Raw genomic sequence first — 19,093 nt, forward strand, 5'->3', positions numbered from 1 at the left:
TGTAACACACTATTTGAAGATTTACTTGAAAGAATGGAAGAAAACAAAATGCAGTCAAAAGTGAGCTTTTTAGACAAATAAGTGCTGATGACAGACAAACCAGCAATTATACAAACCCGAGACTTTCATGATGTGATTAAGGTAGTAATACCCTTTTCCCATGCCATGTGGAAAAGTGCAACATGAATTCTGACTAGTCTAATGTGGGTCTAAAGCGTTACTTCAAAGTATTTTATAAAAAGTAACACATACTCGTTCATTGTATTAAATAAATATTCAGTATTCATTATATTAATAAAGTACTGAGTTGTTCTACAAGGCAAATCAGTTAAGGTGAGAATTAAGAAAACAGATACATTTGTGAAAAGTATAAATGAATGTTTGTGTTCTAAATTATGTAAGAATTAAGACAGTATTGAATATGTAGTCTTGTAAACAATATAGTATTAAGTTGAGTTTTAAAGTTAATATTTGAACTTGGAAATAGCAGTTGACAAAACAGTCCCACTGCAAGGTTCATTTACCAGGTTTTCTGGAGTTTCCAATCATATCACCTGATTTCATCAGCGATTGGAGTTTGCCTAGTCGTCATGGAAATTGAAAGCGTGAGAATTTTTATTTGTTCTGATGCTCAAGATCAGCTACTAAATGGACCTTGAAGTGAGATTATTTTGTCAATCAGTATAGAATCATCTTAATAGCCCTAAATTAATTTAAACAAGAGTAGGTTAGGGATTATTGACTTTTTATGTTATATTGTTATAATAGCCATAACTGGACCATTTTAAGATCATGGTTGAAGGGCTGTTGAGACATTTTAGCCTTGACTGATCAGATAGTTCCTTGTCCTAAGGAGCAAAGTGACTACATTGCTCATAGATGTGTTTACACAATGTTTTCAAAGGAAATCAGTGTGGTTACAGGTTTATGATATCACTTTTCAACCATTTACAAGATTTTGTTTTGAAGTATTTGTAGATATAGTTGGTTTTCATTGCCTTTTTAATCTAATTCAAAACCTTTCAGCCAATAACTCATCATGTTGAACAAATATTCCATCTTTTCTCTCTGTCCTTTCTCTCTCTTTCTTATTCGCTCATTCCTCCCTTTGCCCTCCAGTTTCATTTTTTTTTTCCCATCAAGGCCGCAGTAAATTTCTTTGAAACATTCATCTGAAAACAAATGAGGAAAACGCAATGGCAAGAGCAGAAATTAAAATTTCATTATTTACTGCACTCAAGTTTGGGAATGCAATTAGTATCTGCACTGTGTGGCCCAGGGATATTTACTGCTTTGGCCTCTCCTTTCTTTATTGTGGTGTTTCTTTCATCCCGTCTTCCCAGACTGTGATGCTATCACTTGCTCATTACCTCTAGCAGTCTGAGACACAGTGGACAATTACACAATTTCCAAGGCTCCAACATGTGAACTTGAGGATGGACACAGAGATGATACATCATGCAATGATTGCATTTCAAGACACTGGCAGGAGAAATGCAATCATTTTCACTAGTAGTCGACTGATATGGGCTTTTCAATTGCCGGTGCTGAAATTTAGAGAGCAGGGTGGCTGATGGCCGATATATAACGCCGATATCATGTTGTTGGGTTTTTTTTTGTTTCTTTTGTTTTGTTTTGTTTTGTTTTTTGCATCAGAAAAAATCAGATGAGACACAAAATTGCTGAGCTAAAATGAACATTTATTTAATACTAATGTTATTGTCTGCATTGTTTCTGTTTGTTTAAGTAGGCCTAGATCTGCACCCGGCTTGCAGTGTATTTATTTTAGATTTTAAAAAAATGTATCAACCAAATACATTTCCACAGGTAATCAAAAAACTAAACTTAGAAAAAATGTATGAATGAAAAATAAAGTTTTAGTGCACTTAACACCAGCACGTATTAGCAGATAGCAACATCTCCTTGTTTCTGAGAGAGAACTTCAGGTTACTTTACTCATGCTACTCTGATAATCAGGGTTATGCAAGTACCCTAAAGCTTTTTTCTGTAATTTGTGTACTCTATATATTTTTTATCAGGGGACCCTCTCTGGACATCTATATGAACACTTGAGAACGACCACCCAGGGGGACACCAAAGCAGTGCGTGAGGAAGTGGAAACGCGACAAGCGAACCAGCATCCAAGCAAGGCTAAAGGCTAACCCCAGTCGACCAGCTCTCCCGTCACTCTCCTGCTGCCAACTTCACATGAAAACATGATTTCTGTGTTAAGTTGGTATGTTTAATGATCTGTAGGTGAACCTTCAGGTAAGTCTGTAGGCAAAAATATTCTTTCATTCAGCAAGAGACAGAGAGAAGGTTAGCACTAAATGCTACCAAATGCAACTTTGATGTATTTGGTCATGAAAGGGGTTTTAACCCATTTTGTCATTATGACCACTGAAAATGGCTGTTCTCCACATGCAAAGTATATATTTTTACAGACAGAATGCACAAAAATATGGAGCCAAATAAGTTTTATTTTGGCTGCATTTGCTGTGCTAACCCATCGTCCTCAGTGCAGAACATGGCAAAGCACCTAACCAAACCTAGAGATACTAACTTCATGTTGGTCTGCCATGGCTATAGTATGAACTGATTGATGGTAGGTGAAGTATTAAAGATTAGAGATGCAGTCTATGTTTGAGCATTTTTCTCCACTTTTTTCTCTCTGTTTTAGGTAGTAATTTATAAATAAAACTACACAAACAATCTTTATGATAATGTTACTATAGAAATGATAACTGCTTCAAATTTTATGTCGACACAAATATTGGAAGACTTACCGTACATAAATTTGCAGTTTCATCTAATTTTAAGTACTTATTTCTATTATTTTATTTTGTTATTAGGAAGAGCTTATTTATAACATATACATATATATATATATATATATATGTTGGTTGAAGGGTAGTTGGTGAAACATCCATCTTTGATGTTGGGACAGCTGACACAGATTAGGTTCAGAGTTGGTCACTGTATTTCTCTGAATCAGTTTAGCAACATCCTTGTTACCTGGACACAGACAGACATGACCTGTATTACAGAAATACTTGTTTTGTGTATGCAAAAAAATCAAAAACAAAATGAAACAAAAAAACTCCTGTTTAACTCTTGTTAGTGAAGTCAGCGCAAGTAATTCAATTATGCTTAGTCATTGGTCTTTGGTTTATAAAGTTTCTGTGTAAATTATGGGTGGTGGTGCGGTTTTAATGTGGAATTGTATACCCAACATGATTCAATAAGGGAAATACCTGTTTTTTATTATAAAACACCAGCAGCAAACAAAACAAAATGAAACCTTATTTACATACAACATTCCCAAAGCCACTGCTTTTCTCATATGTGCAATTAAGGACAAAGCTGCAAGTGTTAATTTGCTTGATGTGCACTTCTCACAAGCAGCAGTGCCAGCTAAAACAAAACACCACCAACAACAACAATAACAACTAGAGGTTTTCATATTAATTCTGGTTAACAAACACTTCCTTGAATAGGGACAATGTTGTTTTTCCTCTCACAGTTTTTTTTCCTCCATTCTTCATGTTCCTAGACATAATATGCATATGAACACTGGAGCCTGTCGGATATAGGAGATCAGAGGAATCGCAGTGGGGGATCAAAGGAAGCTATCTGATCTCATAAAATCATATTAAAATCCGTTGCCTCATTCCAAGACACCACGTATTGATCACAGAGGAGACAAGTAGGAGTGTTTTGTACTAAATAAAAACTGGAGGCTGACGAGAAGTGAATCAGGAAATCTGCGCATATTGGGGGTCATTAAAATTGCATGGCACTCTATGTATTCCACAAACAATTGGATGTTTAACTCGAGGGCAGGAAGGGGAAAACATCAGGAGCGTATGTTCATAATGGCTTCTTGTGTTCCTCCCACCACCCCAAAAATCTCCCATCCTCTCCGCCCCATTCACCCTTCATTGTATTTATTTCCGTTTGTTGATGGCGCCATTTTCAATAAGTGCGTAAGACAATAGGCAGGCAGAGTATCAGTAGAAATAACCCTCCTGTCAAGGTTGCAGGATTTGCTGCTTCCGAGATGCTGTATTGCAACTAGGTATATAGTGATTTGATTATACTGTGCAGGCGGCGCCGTTGTTACCCAGTTTGACTAATAAGTACTTTTCAAACCTGCCTCTCTTCTTCCTATTCAGCAGGAGTACTTCGGTTTCTCTAAGAGTTAACCTTCACACACTATCATTACTGTCACTCTCCACTGAAACTTCACAGAGCAGCTCACTTTCTGCGAGTGCGTGTGTGCGTGCCTGCACGAGAGTCAAAACTCGCTGTTTGTCTTTAATTCCTCTCAATTACAGGTTCTCCTGATGTTGAAGCTGGCTGTTTCTGTGAACTGTTTCTAACATTTGTGTTATAAAAGTGAAAGCAGCCTTTTTAGATTTTTAAATTTCATTATTCAAATTTTTTATTTTAACTCTGAAAACTATGCTGATGGGTCCATCTACAGAAGCTCATGATGTGCAGACACCCTTTGTTCAAAGTCTCATTACTTTATTTGTATTCTTGTCAAGATCCTAAAGTTAACAAAAAATGAAAAAGTGTGTCAGAATGAAGTTTGAGAAAAGGCGTATAACATGATGCACAAGACATCTAAAATATTTCCATTGAATAAAGTAACAGTCATAAAACATACCTTTTTTTGTTGTGAATATTTAACTTTGTGTGACCATCAATTACTGTAGCTTAAGCTAAGTGTTGTGTATGTCATTGTCATAACAGTATGGAAGAAACATTTTCTAAAGTTGTACTTTTAAAGTAGTATTTCTTTTGTTAATTGTGTAGACCTACCTGAATGATGTTAGAGCAGCAGTGAGGAGTGGAGACAATATTGTATACAGTGCTGTCCAGCATCAAAACAAACTAATCAATCGGACAACGGTGAAAGGAGAGAGTTACAACAAAATCAATTCACTCTTGTCAATAGCATCTTAACAAGCTTTAATCCTAAATGAAAATATACTGCTTAGGAACTCGCAAATACGAGTCAAAGGCCAAGAGTATTAGCTCACCACTCAAAAAGCTACGACAGATGCCCTCTGAAGAAAAAGTATATATGGCAACTTAATGTTTGCCATCATAACCCAGTTTACAAGACTAGAATAAAACAATAGTACAGTATACACTACAGTACAGCACAGTGCCCAGAGTTGAGTTGCCTTATACTTTCATGACTTCTCTAATACTGCTAGATGTAGACAAACACACTTAACCTCATTATGTGAGTCTCTCAGGGCTCTGCACTACCTGAAAAGTTTGTATCACAATTCGTCAGTGCATCATATGTTACAAAAAAGCAGGACACATAAATTCAGGTGTCCCAGCTCTTATACTGTAAGTTGTATTCCCTGAACATCTAGTAAAACAAAATGTGCATATGTAAACTGAAGCTCATATCTTGGCTTAACATGGTTTATGTGAATCCACAGGCTTGGCCCGTTATACTGTGGTAATACATGTAATCAGTTTCTAAAGTATGCTGTTAGTGGATGAAAAAGCTGTACCTGATTATCTCAAGTAAATCTGGGCAGCGCTCAAAAATCATTCAGCTCTTTATACAATCAATGCAGACAATGCAGCTTTCATAATTACATCACCATGTTAAAATGATATGACTTGCCAATAACAACCTAAAAGAAGATTTTGATCACTGTCATGCATTGCCTCTCTTAAGCAATTTTCAAGTTGCTACATCTTAGTAGGCCTAGACTGAAAGCACTGGCTGTCTGGAAGGTATAGAAATAAATTAATCAATGTAAAACCCTGGTGTCTACTTTGGAAAATGGCACACATACAGTAGGTTGTCTTCACAATGCTCACATTTCATCCAAACTCTGCACTTTCTGTGACGTGCTGTATTTTTTATTTAAAGGCCTCATACTGAGATTAACAACTAAAAATGCAACACCAGGAAGAACATTGTTTTTTCGTATGAAAAAATAAGCTGGGTAAGTGTTTCTCTTGCAATGAGTGTTTTCCTGCTGTTTTTTTTTCTGTCAAAACAGTTAAACCATTTTCTACTTTTTGGCTCAAGATACGGAGTCACAACGCTTGTCAGTGTCACACAGTGACAAGTGACCGAGGCTGACTGAACTACAGTATCTTGCCTGACATTTTTTAATTGGATCCATCTATGGTGACGTGTCTGTGTGTGATTGCCCTCTAATACATGATAAGCCTTGTTAATGTTTATTATGTTGTTTGCATGAACTTTTATAATGCATAGTTTTCATAATGCAGTCGAAAAGGCCATTTAAAGAATCATTCAGGACTGAAACTTGACTGGGAGTTGACTGACAAATGATTCAAGTTGCAAAACATTAGGGGACTTTTTGGGGAAGAGTTGAGTTGATAGACCTCTTCTGGTCATGTTGGGTCATGTTTCCATAACATGCAAAGATGCCTCAAGCCCAGACAGCTTTTGGTATTTGTTGTAACTGATTTTGACAGAATATCTTCTTGTTCATGCCTCATTTCTTCAAACAACTTACATGTGAATGAATTGTTTCTCTATGCTGTTTTCTTCTTTGTGCTTTCCTTAAGAAGCTGAAGTAGTTGACAAAATGAGCAACGTCTCTATTGATGGAATAACAGGAATGAGTGGCTGTGGGACTCCTGAAGTAAACTAGTAAATGACATTTAGGGAAAAGCTGATGTCACAGCAGTATGCGTTGTTCATGCATGCTGTCAGAAAATCCAGTAGTAAACTAGGAAACTGCGAAACCACCAAGGGTTGGACCAGATTTGAAGGGTGAAGTTGCAGACAATAAAAATCTTACTCAGTGGCACACACAGGTTTTAATAATCATCACATGTTGATAGCATTAGGTTTTATCATGTATAGTTTACAATATGTGACATACTTAATAACAGATGAGGTCTCCCAAAAAGTGTATTGGTTAGGATGGACTTTGCTTTAGTTTTGACAGTTACATTGTGATGTAAAATTAAGTTTGTATTTTCATAGCTCTCAAATTTTCTTTCTTTCTCTAATTCTTCTCGGTGCTTTAACCACCTCCTTTTTCCTCTCTCCCCTATTTCCACAGTATCAATCATTTCTCTCAATCCACTTATTCCATCTTTCTCTGTCTTTCATTCTCCGTCTCTTTCCACAGTATGTGTCATTATCCATCCAGTGTGACTTCACCCATCCTGCCCTCCGGTGACACAGCCTGCCCTTGTTAAGTGGCTCCAGTCCCTCTCCTCGTTTACAGGTGAAATCTATTCTCACACACAAGGCTCAAGGGCCCAACTGGACTGTAACAGAATTTCTCCAGCCCCGCTGGGCCCCGACCACAAAGCTGAGAATAAATGGCTGAGGTGCCAGGGCTGGACAGAAAAATCAATGCCTGTTTATACAGACATGACAGTCTCGGCGCCCAAGCAATTCTCCTGCTTGCTCCTCTAGACGCTGTGTTATACTTTTTTTTTTTTTCCCCTTTCTCTCCCCCCTCTGTCGTCCTCTTTCCTCTGCTGAGGATAAAATGTGTGCCCTCTTGAGAGGATGGAACAGTAGGTGATGCGCTGTGGCCATTTTGTCCTCAATTTGTTCTCACCATGTGTTGAGGTATTGCATGGAGGTCAACTGAATGCTTTTGATAGACCGACTGTCACGCAAACTGTTTCGTGTATGCTGAAGAGATGAAATGCAGACAACCAGGGTCATGTGTTACAGTAGGATCCTGTTTTTCAACTGGTGGGTCGCAACCTAAAAGTGTTTAGCAGCTATGTGCTGACAGGGTCACAAAGACATGTTCCTATTAAAGCTATTCAGCCAGGTTTTCATTTTCTTTAGAGGACATAATAAACTAAACTGGTTCAGCTGCAGTTTTTGGGACCCTAATGACCCTCTGGCTTTATTACCATTACTCGCCCCACCTGAGAGAGTCCAGCTGATGTCAACTAATTTCCCTCCGTGTCCTCCAGAGTAACAAGAGAATAGATTCTTTCCCGCTTCCGACTAATATTTTAAAATGTGTTTCAAATATTTTCTGTTTAAGAATTGAAGACTGAACAGTTACATTAAGGAATCTTTGATCCTTGAATTTTAATTAACATAATCAATTGAGAAGTTGTTTGGTCTATAAAATATGTGTAAAATATTAAAACATACCCAACAGTCCGAAATCTAAAGATATTCAGTTGAAACCAGCGCATATTAAATTTTGAGAGGATGGAACCATTGAATGCTCATCATCTCAGTTTAGCATTTTAGCATGCTAACATAATTAGCACTAAACACAAAGAACTATGTAATTTCGCAGATATTTAGTCACAAACCAAAGTAATGGACAAACTGAAATTTTGACTTGTTGACAGTGTTAGATGAAGAGTTAAAGCATCGCCAGAGTGATTACAATTCACCCTGAGGGGAACATGAATGTGTGTCCCAAATTTCCTGGCAATCCATCCGATACTTGAGACAATTCACACAAAAAAGTGAACCTTATGGTGGTGCTGGAGGGTAAATCAGGGATTAACCAAAGTAAGCAGGTTTCTCCTCTGGGGACCATGAATGTTTGTTTGCCATATGCAGAGCCAGGCTGCAAGCATGTCTAAAAATGACTTGATCAGTTATCATAATTGTTGCAGTTTAATTTTCTGTCAAACAACTAGTCTTCAACGATCACAAATGAACCGATTTGTCTGTAATTTAATAGTTTTGCAACTGAGTATTCAAAGATCTCTTTGTGTATTTCTTTCACTCTGCACAGAACTTATCTTTCACTAAACTTCTTTCATTTCTCAGTAATACTTGTTTTTGCCTTAGTTGATCTATTCAGTATTCTTTGCTTTGTTCTTTTCTTATTGATTTTTGTGGATGTCTTTGATTATATCTTTGCTCATCCCTTTGTGTGTACATGTGCATCTGTGTGTGAACTTAGTGTGGATTGCATGTGCTTTGTGCAGGCGATTGTGTTGCTCTCAAGGGGAGGTAGCACCGTACTTGTAACTCATTCTGATTTATGCCCCCTGTCTAAATAAAAACATAAATCACAGTACCTGCCACAGAAGTCACTCTCACAGTAGTCTAGCTCGTCCGGCTCTGTTCTGGGTTGCGCTGTTGCACCCTCATGACAGAAACACAATTGATTCCCTCATTGCATCAATTTGTCGCCTAATCTGGTGATATGTTGATAAATTTTACCGCTTTGTCAATTAATTTTCCTGAAAAATGGGCCTGGCAGTGGTGGACACATCAATACTAAGGCAGTGGAAATATCGGTGACAAAATTAAGTGATAAAATTAATTGCCCCCTATCCCGTCTTGTGAAAACATAACTAATGAGAGAGGCAATTATAGTTGCATGTGGTCTCCTTCGGGAAAGATGGAGGGGGTGTTTGAAAAAAGACTTCTATGGTAATTAGACAAGTGGGAGAAGAAGGATCTTGGGAAAATGGTCATCTGAAATAGAGGGTGACTTCAGAAATATAGCACAGTGGATAGATGTTTGTTTCAGCGCTCAGTCACAGTTGTAAAGGACAAACAAATGGGGAAAGCCTTTCAAACAAGACCATAAGTCAAATCAAATGATAGTAACTTGCATTTATACAGCATGTGCTGTGCTACAGGATGAATTCCTCCTGTGATGAATGCCTGTAAACATACTAGCTGCTCATCGCTTACTGCTTGTGCACAATGAAGTACAGACAAAAATCATTGTCAGTGTTTCTTTCCTAATGATTTCTGTGGTGACTTTGATGCATGTAGTTTTTTTTGTCACTTAAGTCTTGTAGAGTTGTGACATAAATTAGAGATAGACACTGGTGTCATTGTTTTTGAGAAGGGAAGGGTTTGTTAGCAGGTTAGTTGAGCACCGTTATTCCCTGAAGCTTGAGAGATGTATCCAGTGAAAGCTCAGACGTTCACATCAAACCTTATTATTGTGCTTTATTTTAGCATCAGCAATGTGCCTGTTATCAGCAACAGAAGTTGCATTTCACTGAGCTAGTCATTTGTTTGACATGCAGTACGGGATGTCATACATTCCTTGAATCAGGAGAGAGACCAGTTCTTTGGTTCATATTTAAGCAGTTTGTTTTAGATTTGATGTAGTCCGTTGTCCCAATGGGAATGCAAATCACAGTCTCACAGGCTCTGTGGTCAGTGATCAAGGTGTTAAAATCATGCAGAGTATAAATAATGATGTTCCTGCAAACATCATAAGCCAAAGAATTTTGTACTCTGACAATGCCCATCTCCACATTATGACAACCTCTCCATATACTTAGTGCTAAGCAAGCAGGATGAACAGCACGGAATAAACGTTCACATTCTCTTTCCACTTGTGTTTTCCGTTAATGTCTTACTTTAATATTAATTTGTTAATCGTGTAGTGCACATATCTCTGCGGGAGTTTGCTGCAGTGCACAATAAACGTTAACCATTCTGATGCTATCACTGTAAAATCAACGCAGAAATCTTATCCCCAAGATATGTATTTGGGAGACAAGCAATACTTCATTATTGTAAGTATTTTAAACAGATGGATTGTAAATTCTTACAGCCTATATTGACAATCGATCCTTTCATTTGAAACCTGACCCTAATATGTCATACTTTGTATGGCAGTTCTGGTACATCACTTGTAGCAATTTTGGGAGGTTTTAAAGAAGGTATCATGGCACACTGGGGAATCATTAACACTGTAAGAAGAGAAAGCTCAATTTAAGACTCAATTTAAGTGCCCACAAACAACCCAGAAAGTGACTCTCAAGAGCAGAAACATCATTATTACATTCATTAGGAATAGGTTAAGGTATTGAAGAGGTTTTTGAATGCTCAAGATAGGCAACATGGGAGGCGCATTAACGTTTTATAATCGCTATTTCTGGGCTGCTGTTGTTTGCATCCTTTGTCCAGGGTAATGAGATCCCTCTATCAAACACATTCTCTGTGCGAAGGCACCATTTCTCAAAGGGGTGCTACTGAAGGGTTAGAGGCAGTGATATTCTAAACATTTGCACCGGCACTTAGACTACCTCACGTGTCAAAATATAACAGTTTGAATATTCTAACCTACAGATCTAAGAGTTTCTCTCTGTAAAGAATAGAAAAAAAATTGTGTGTGTGTGTGTGTGGCAGGGGTGGAGGATGGTGCTTTTTAGCTGCTAAATATGCATTAAAGGTGTGTTCATGCTTCAAAGGAGATTAAGTAAATGCCTTTCATGATTGATTAATAAAACCAGGAAGCTGTAATTTGACAATTTATTCAGTGCTTATAGAAAGTCTACCTTAGCTTGCAGTGTGCTGTGCTGCATGCGTAACATAAAATCTACAGTATTTATTGTACTTTGAAAGGCCAGTGGCAGACAGAGAACAGCAGATTCTTCTGTGAATCATCATCATTTAAATTCCGCAAAATCAGGCTTCATTTTGTGAACGCAGATTTAATTATGAAAATACTGTGTTCAGAAAACTACTGAGAATCAGTTGATGTTTTGCACCAATCAGCAAACTATGGGGAATATTTAGATGATGACGTGACTCTCCGCCTCTCAAAATTAACAAAATCTTGCAAGAAAAATGTTTATATAAATAAAGCCTGAATAAAGTATGAAGTATATGGATTGGCATGGCCATGTTCTGTCCAGGAGTTATTCAAAAACTGACTGTAGGGGGTAGGTTCGAAGTCATTTGAAAACCGAAAGATGTTTGAGTGAAGGAAAGAACTGTCAATGACCTTTGGTGCAATATGCTTAAAAAGTTGTCTTCACCAAGTGAATACCTTAGAACATCCACAATTTTAGATTGTGTGCATTGTCATGCATTTTTGAGGTTTTCCAACTGGTTTTGAAAAGATAGCAAAAGTCAAAGGTAATATTAGGTAATGGTTCATTTTCTCAGAAGAGCATGTAATTAAAGTGGAAATAGACAACTTTTTTTGCTAGCTTATCAGTATGAAGTAAATGTTGATTGCACAGTGTAATGGCTGTAGAATAATGACACCATTTGTGTTTAGATTGGTTTCCTATAAGCCTCACTTTCACTATGCAATTCTGTCTGCTACATGTGGGTAGTTCTGGGTCTGAAAAGTGAAGCCAATGCGAAGGTGCCTTAAACCTGCATTCTCTCTAATGGCCATCAGGGGGCAACTCCATTGGCTCCAAAAAGAAGTCCCATTGTAGAGAAGTCTATGAGAAAATGACGCTACTTCTCACTTGATTTATTACCTCAGTAAACACTTTTCTAATGAGTTTATGGTCTCCATCGCTAGATGCAAGTCTTCTTCAATACAGCATGATGTTCATTTTGTAAATTATGGTCCCATTTAATTTATATTTAACAATAAAGCAGAGTATGCTTTAGGGCGTGGCTACGTTGTGATTGACAAGTCACAAACACGGCAACAACAAACCAATGGGTGATGTCACAGTGGCTACGTCCATTATTTTTTTTACAGTCTAAGGTCTGCCGCTGGGTATGATTTTCCAGGAAAATTAAGGCTTGATTTATGGCACAAAGGAAGTGCATCAACCATTGCACAACCAAAAGAAAAAAGGATAGCACTTTTGTTTTCCCCAGTAGCTATCTAAAGTTATATCTCATAATAATTTGTTAGGTGGTCAACCTCTTTCTATTGTCTTATTGCAATATGATAAATGTGTAAAATTGCACAAGCAAATCTGATGACACACCACTTACATCTGTATACACTATGTTTGAGGTCCATTGAGTATGCTACCTGAATAAACTTCTTTTGATTTCTAGAGGGCTTTCTTCCTGTTAGCTACGGTAAGGGAGTTGTCTGTTTCCACTTTAAGTTATAATTACATGCTTTATTGGGAATGTAATGAGACATGCAGTTTTTACCACACAGCACTGAGATGTCTGATGTTCTGATGTTCATATGAGCTATTAAAGATCCCTTCATAACGCACTTACAATGTAAGTGATGGGGGACCAAAATCCACAATCCTCCCCTTGTGCAAAACTGTATGTAAAAGTTTATCTGAAGTTACTATGAAGCTTCAGTTGTCCAAATGCGTCAAATGAAGTAGACATCTTTCAACGTTACAGTCTTTTTTGGTGCCAAAGTCCCTCTTTTTGTTACTCTACTTGCACTGCAGCTCAACAGGGAAACACTGTCTGAGGAAACACAAAGAGGGAAAAGAAAAAGACATAAATGTGGCAGGTATCCACTTGATATGACTAACTCAGACTGCTGAAGCCTCATATAAGCTTCAGATAAACTTTTAAATACATTTTTGCACAAAATGACTGTGTGGACAAACTGTGGATTTTGGCCACTATCCCTTACATTGAAAGCACATTTGAAAGGGATCTTTTTGCTTGAATGATTACAGCAAGGAAAACCTCTTTCAGTGTTCATATGGGCACCTGACTGTTGTTATAAGACAGACTTGAAAAATTGTGAACCTATCCTCTAACCACAGAAATACAGAAAAATCTAAACTGCCTCATTTATAGATGAGCTTTGCATGAAGATGTCTGTGCCAAGTGACTATTATCTGTTTATTTGTGCATTTTGCTGCACTGTTTCGAAAGAGGGCTCCCCTGCAAAAGCAGGAAAAAATGGAGAGAGAGAAATGTGCATGTCAAGAAGAAGACAGAATCGCAGCAAGTCAACTCTCCTAAAGGATTAAGCAGAAGCTGCCATTAAGAATAGGTGTCTGTTTTAAATATGAATCACCCCCCTTCTAGTTCAAGTTGTTAACTAAATAATTCAGTAACAGGGATGCATTATCGACTTGATGTAAATGTGATATGAGTGGAAATCAGGATGTGTGACTGAGATGATAATTTATATGATAATGGAGTTAGGAAAAGATGGAACAATAGCAACAAATAATAATGAAAAGCTAAATAAAAGATGGGGGTAAAACTGTTAGTGCAGTCGACTGACCCATTAGAGAAGCTTCACTGAGGCAGCAGTAGGGAAGAAGGGCAGACAAGAAGTGAAACGTACCAGCTGCCTGAACAGTTGTGTAGCCAGAAATCTTATTGTGGAGGAGCACAAAGAAAATCAGGCAAGCCAACCTCCAAGACCTTAAGGTTCAGCATTTTTTCAAAGAGAGACAACTATTAAAAAAATCGTTAAATTAACAGTGCTTAATTAAGTAACATTACAGGCACCAACACAAACAGATTTCACCCATAATGTGCAGCTGGCAGACAACTGCAGCAGCTTTAACGTTGACCCATCTCTACAGATACACAGGCAACACAACACAGTCAGCCAAATAACCATACAGGTACACGCCTGCAGAAGCGGCGACATTCACTCTTTACAGAAACGGCAGCATAAAATCTGCACCCACATGCCAAATAAACTAAAACAGGAAACACAGTAGGGACAGAGAATGAAAATATCTTACCTGTGATGATTGCATGTCAGCACTGGGATTATTTATAGTTTTCAAACTAGTTTCAGCACTGAATCAGAAACCATGTTTGTCTACTTATTGGCTGACAGGGAAAAATTGCACATAGATTGTTAGAGTAGGTATCTTTGAGAATGACAGCTGAATTCAAACTTTTTTCTTTTTCCTCATAGTTGTGTCGTGTCATATCATAATATCAGTGCTTCTCATGCGCACATACACACACATGGAGATTTATTCCCCTTTATTTCACATCTTTATCACCTTTATAACCTCAATATCAAACTTCTTTAATCTTATGCCCTTTTTTAGAAATGCATTAATTATCATCAAGAGGTAAACAAGACCCAAATAGAATAAATTTCATTAGTTGCATAATCTAGAGAACATTTAAGAAATTACTGACTGTTGTGCCATCATTCAGCTTTGAGCCTATGATGATTGGGTGGGCCTGACCTCTGAGTGGGAGGGGAACCAGGCCCACCTTAACCCACTCATGGCCCACACGTACGTGCCTGAGATACTTAGAGATACTTGCAGTTATTCACAAGTCATACAGTGGTGAGCAAATGAGAGATTATGTTGAAATATTCTCTCTTGTTGAAGGGCATCAACTCTCAAAGGGAATGAAATAGCTGCCCTCTTACCCTCTGCATCTTTAACATTACCAACTTTTTGATTTGCGTGCAATTAGGTTCACAATGGGGGCCAGTATCATTAATGAGATCAAAAACTTCCGCTATCAGACACAGCTGATGTCGTGCCTCAACTCTGCCATAGACATCAGCTCCTCTTTCACTCTTTTTTATCCTTTCCCTCAGCATGGGAATAAAGGGATGAAAAAGACGATGGTGTATGTGTATGTGTGTGTGTGTGTGTGTCTGCGTATGGAGGGGGGTTCTGCATAAAAACTGCTCAAGTGCAGAGAGCAGCCCCATCTGGAAGACATCGGGCCTAAATGAAGTTGTACAAAACCATTCCATTGATAATAAAGCTAATTTTTATGACTCTGACAAGTATGTAATTATGTGCAGTGGTGCTTTTCAGATTTTATCACAGTCAATAAACTACCACGCTAATTTCATTCCTGTTTTGACATATTTACATGGAAATATTCGATTTGGGGGGAATTAGAGGCCTTGAAAGCCGCTGATAGATGGCTTTTAATGATCTGTGACCCTCGGCCCGTGGGCTCATCTGTTTGTCGGCCCGTCGATCTCGCAGGAGATGTGCTTGGTGTTCTGATCTCTTTAGACAGAGTGCCATCCAGACAGTGCCGGCCAATAAGCCCTGAACACTGCCCCTTTTCTTGTTGGCTGATCTGTCAAAGCCGCTGATCTGGAAAGATTAAGAGGAAATAGATGTTTAAGTGCTCCTTTTTATCTGTTATTTATACATCATAGATATAATCAATGCACATTTTTTACTGACCAGCCTGACAGTTTAATATTCACTACACATAAAACTCCTGAACTCTTCTGTTGTGTATTTTCCAAACTTACCCCTCACATCTAAACACACACACACACACAACGAGGTCATGGTCCAGCTGACCCATCTTCAGCCTAGTGGTGCAGATGAAGTACAGCTGGCCTTACTGGCTAGCCTCATTGTGTTGACAGAACACCACAGGGGTCACTAGTGATGACAAGGTCCACTTATGGGAGATGGGAATTGGTGTCAAAAGTGGGAACTGCTGCCCCATCCTCTTGCAGCAAAGCACGTACAGCGTCTCGCAGGAGGGGAGCCAGTGTCATAAAAAGTCCATCAAAAGCACCAGTAATTACCCAGGAAATTGACAGTGAAATTGAAAAAGTTTGTGGCCACTAAGACGGCCCATCCTCCACCTTCTCCACCCCAAGTTTCCTGTTGTGTGACAGCAGCACTTTAGCTGTGGTGATGAAAGTGCTGTCCTCAACATCTGAGTGAACACACAGCCATAATGTGATTATGACATTGTTTGCTAGAATAACTTTCTTCACACTGTATTTCTGTAAGTTCATTGGTCACTTTGAAATGATGTCCTGATGTGTTCTGTTTGCATCCCTCCCTTTGAAGTATGAATGAATCGGGAAGCAACCCACGTATCCTAATCAACATTGTTCTGTTCATTCCTGGTGCCTTTGGTAACACACGCTAATAGTGTGACTTGCTAGTTTTCTCCATGTTGCGTCAGTGAAGAGAACAACAACAGCCGAGTTTGATACAGTATGTCAACAGGGCATGCAGTGGGTTAGGCTAACAGTGCATTTTACACACACCACCTGCTAAAGTCAGAGGCACAACCTGTTGTATTTATACACTGTGACTCTTGAATGCGAACAGATCATCACAAATTACATATTTCATTTTTTTCCTGTTCAACCAGTAGCTTGAATTTTGAATAAAAAGTGACTTAATCAACAAGAAACTAAATGTGTTGTGTTATCTGCAGTAATACAAGTCTGATCTTTTGGTACAAGGAATATAGGATTAACAAATTTGTTGTTGTTTGTAAATAACTTATTTTACACAGATTCTGGCATAAAATCAAAATTTAAAGGACTTATTTTCATTTAAAACTCAAACTCTTAAAGGATGTTAATGAAAATAGGCTGAATAGTTGTTAGCAGATTGTCATACCTGGCTTATTGTACCACTTAACTTATTTTGACATTTGCAAATACAGATCATAATTGTGCTTAAGACACTGAAGAATATGTAGCATTCAAAAGAAATTTCTGGAGGGCTCACTGTGCTTCAAGCATTTGACTCAAAACCGGTAGAGACGAGGACGACACATTAGTACATTATAATGCAGCTTGTCAATAGTAATGAAATCGTGACATGTTCAAGAACAGCGATGCGCGAGGAGGCTGTATTGTTCTTCTGATTTTAACGCCAATCTCCATAATCAAGATGAAACCACACACTGCCAAAACTGGCATAATACAGGCGCTCGCCGATGAGTGATTGATTGAATATGAAATAATGAGGGTTTTCTGGTGCTCTAGTGGTCATCTAAAATTCTGAATACAAATCAAATGGAAATTTTATGCAATGAGATGTATTAATGGGATTCTGGCAGCGTTTTAAGGTCTTAATGTACAGCAATAAGCAACATAGGTTGTCTCAGGGAGATGAACAGTTGTTGCTGTTGATAGGCCATTTTAGTGCATTACTGTCAAAATAATGCATGTCTGTCTGCATATATTCACAAGGCTCTAGTGAGCTTAACTTTGGACAATTACAAGACGGCCAGTTTTTGTGTGCATGCATCTCCCTTTTAAACTAATAAGTAATGGTTATTGACTATACCATTACCACCACTAAAGTTAATGCCAAAAGCTGTACTTATAACATTTATTTTATTCAAGGTTCAGTCAAACCTCATTGGATTTTCTTTTATCTCCATTACAATTAATGTGAAATTGTCTTCTGTAACTGCATTTGTTTTCTATTTTTTCAAATATTTTTTGCGTAATCAAACCAAATTACGTTTTTACCTAGCATTTTTTTAATAATACATGATTACATTAATGCTATTTATCGCAATATTGAGAAATATTTTCAAGTCAAGAAGTCAGTGATCACAACAAGCAACCATTAGCATAGAGGACAAATGAGGCTTGAGTGGTTGTGGACGTCACCATGCTTGGTTTATTACATTGATGTTAAGTGATATTTACAGATTGTGGCCAGCAAAATTGCATATTAGAAGCCCAATTAACATTTTTGTTGCCCAAGGCATTGTGGAGTAGATTGCAGCTGGTAGGGAAAGCTACTGTCAGGTCCCCATGCTATACTTGTGTACTGCGCTTCCCATTCAGCAAGAGAAATTTAACGTGGATGGAAAGGACAAAACCCTCATCATGCGATTAGCGCGCTCGTTAGTCTGTCTGCATTCATTTAAATGTCCATCCAAGCAGTTAAATTGACTTAAAAGCGGAATAATATTGTTGTGATTTCAGAATGGAGTGTCATTTGTCAACCAGCTGCTGTCTTTTAAGAGGCGTGGCCACTATACAGTATATATAATCTCTATATAATATAGAGATGTTGATAACATGTTGTTTAAGGAGGATACTTGTGTCATTTGAAAATATAGGTCATCAACCACAAACACAGTCTGAAATTTTGTGAAAATAATGTTTGAAGTAAAGAATTATTTTTACTTCATACTGTATGAGAATAAAGGGTTATAAGAAGCCATTTGCCAAGCTGAATTAGTACATACAATGATATAATGTGTGGTTTTGAAAAAAAAAAAATATTCCATGCAATTCTTCACAATATATTCTTGTTTGTTTTTGGAAAAATCATTTGTTGAGCTGTTGAATTTTTAACGTAAATACACATATATATGAATTATGCATCAACAGGAATGATTGTTGCTCCTGTATTGTGCCTGTTCGTGCAACATACAGGCTGTGTACATTAAACAAATAAACAGGCAGGTAGTGTGTACATCATGAGTGGAGAAAGTTTCATGTTTTTCTTTCATTTATTACAGATTGAAACATAACACGAAAGCATTCAACACTGACTTGTATCTGTTGGACTATGTTGATGATTGTACATGACATCCTAACTGTACCCTGTGTTTATTGTTTAAGGGACCTTACAATTAAAAAAAATTCCTCCACTGACTCAGACAAAATGTTTGTTGTAACTTTTAAAACCAGTTATGATTATGACAAATTGAAGATTTATCATAGAAAATAACCTGCAA

The 19,093-nt window shown here is 37.7% G+C and overlaps 1 protein-coding gene across 4 annotated transcripts in view; it reads left to right on the forward strand.

Annotated features, from left to right (window-relative positions):
- Window positions 1–19,093, forward strand: part of LOC122969840 (teashirt homolog 1-like) — a 177,866-nt gene that overhangs the window by 55,782 nt on the left and 102,991 nt on the right. For 2 of the 4 annotated variants that reach the window (XM_044335841.1, XM_044335844.1), the window contains exons 2-3: window positions 2,040–2,268; window positions 7,152–7,250. The gene's annotated coding sequence lies outside the window, so the exon portion shown is untranslated. Of the gene's footprint in view, window positions 1–2,039; window positions 2,269–7,151; window positions 12,089–19,093 lie in introns of those variants that run through there. The other 2 variants (XR_006399096.1, XM_044335843.1) reach the window with 2 other exon arrangements.

Source organism: Thunnus albacares, chromosome 19 (assembly GCF_914725855.1).
Source record: "Thunnus albacares chromosome 19, fThuAlb1.1, whole genome shotgun sequence".
In the NCBI taxonomy this organism is placed as follows: Eukaryota; Metazoa; Chordata; class Actinopteri; order Scombriformes; family Scombridae; genus Thunnus; species Thunnus albacares.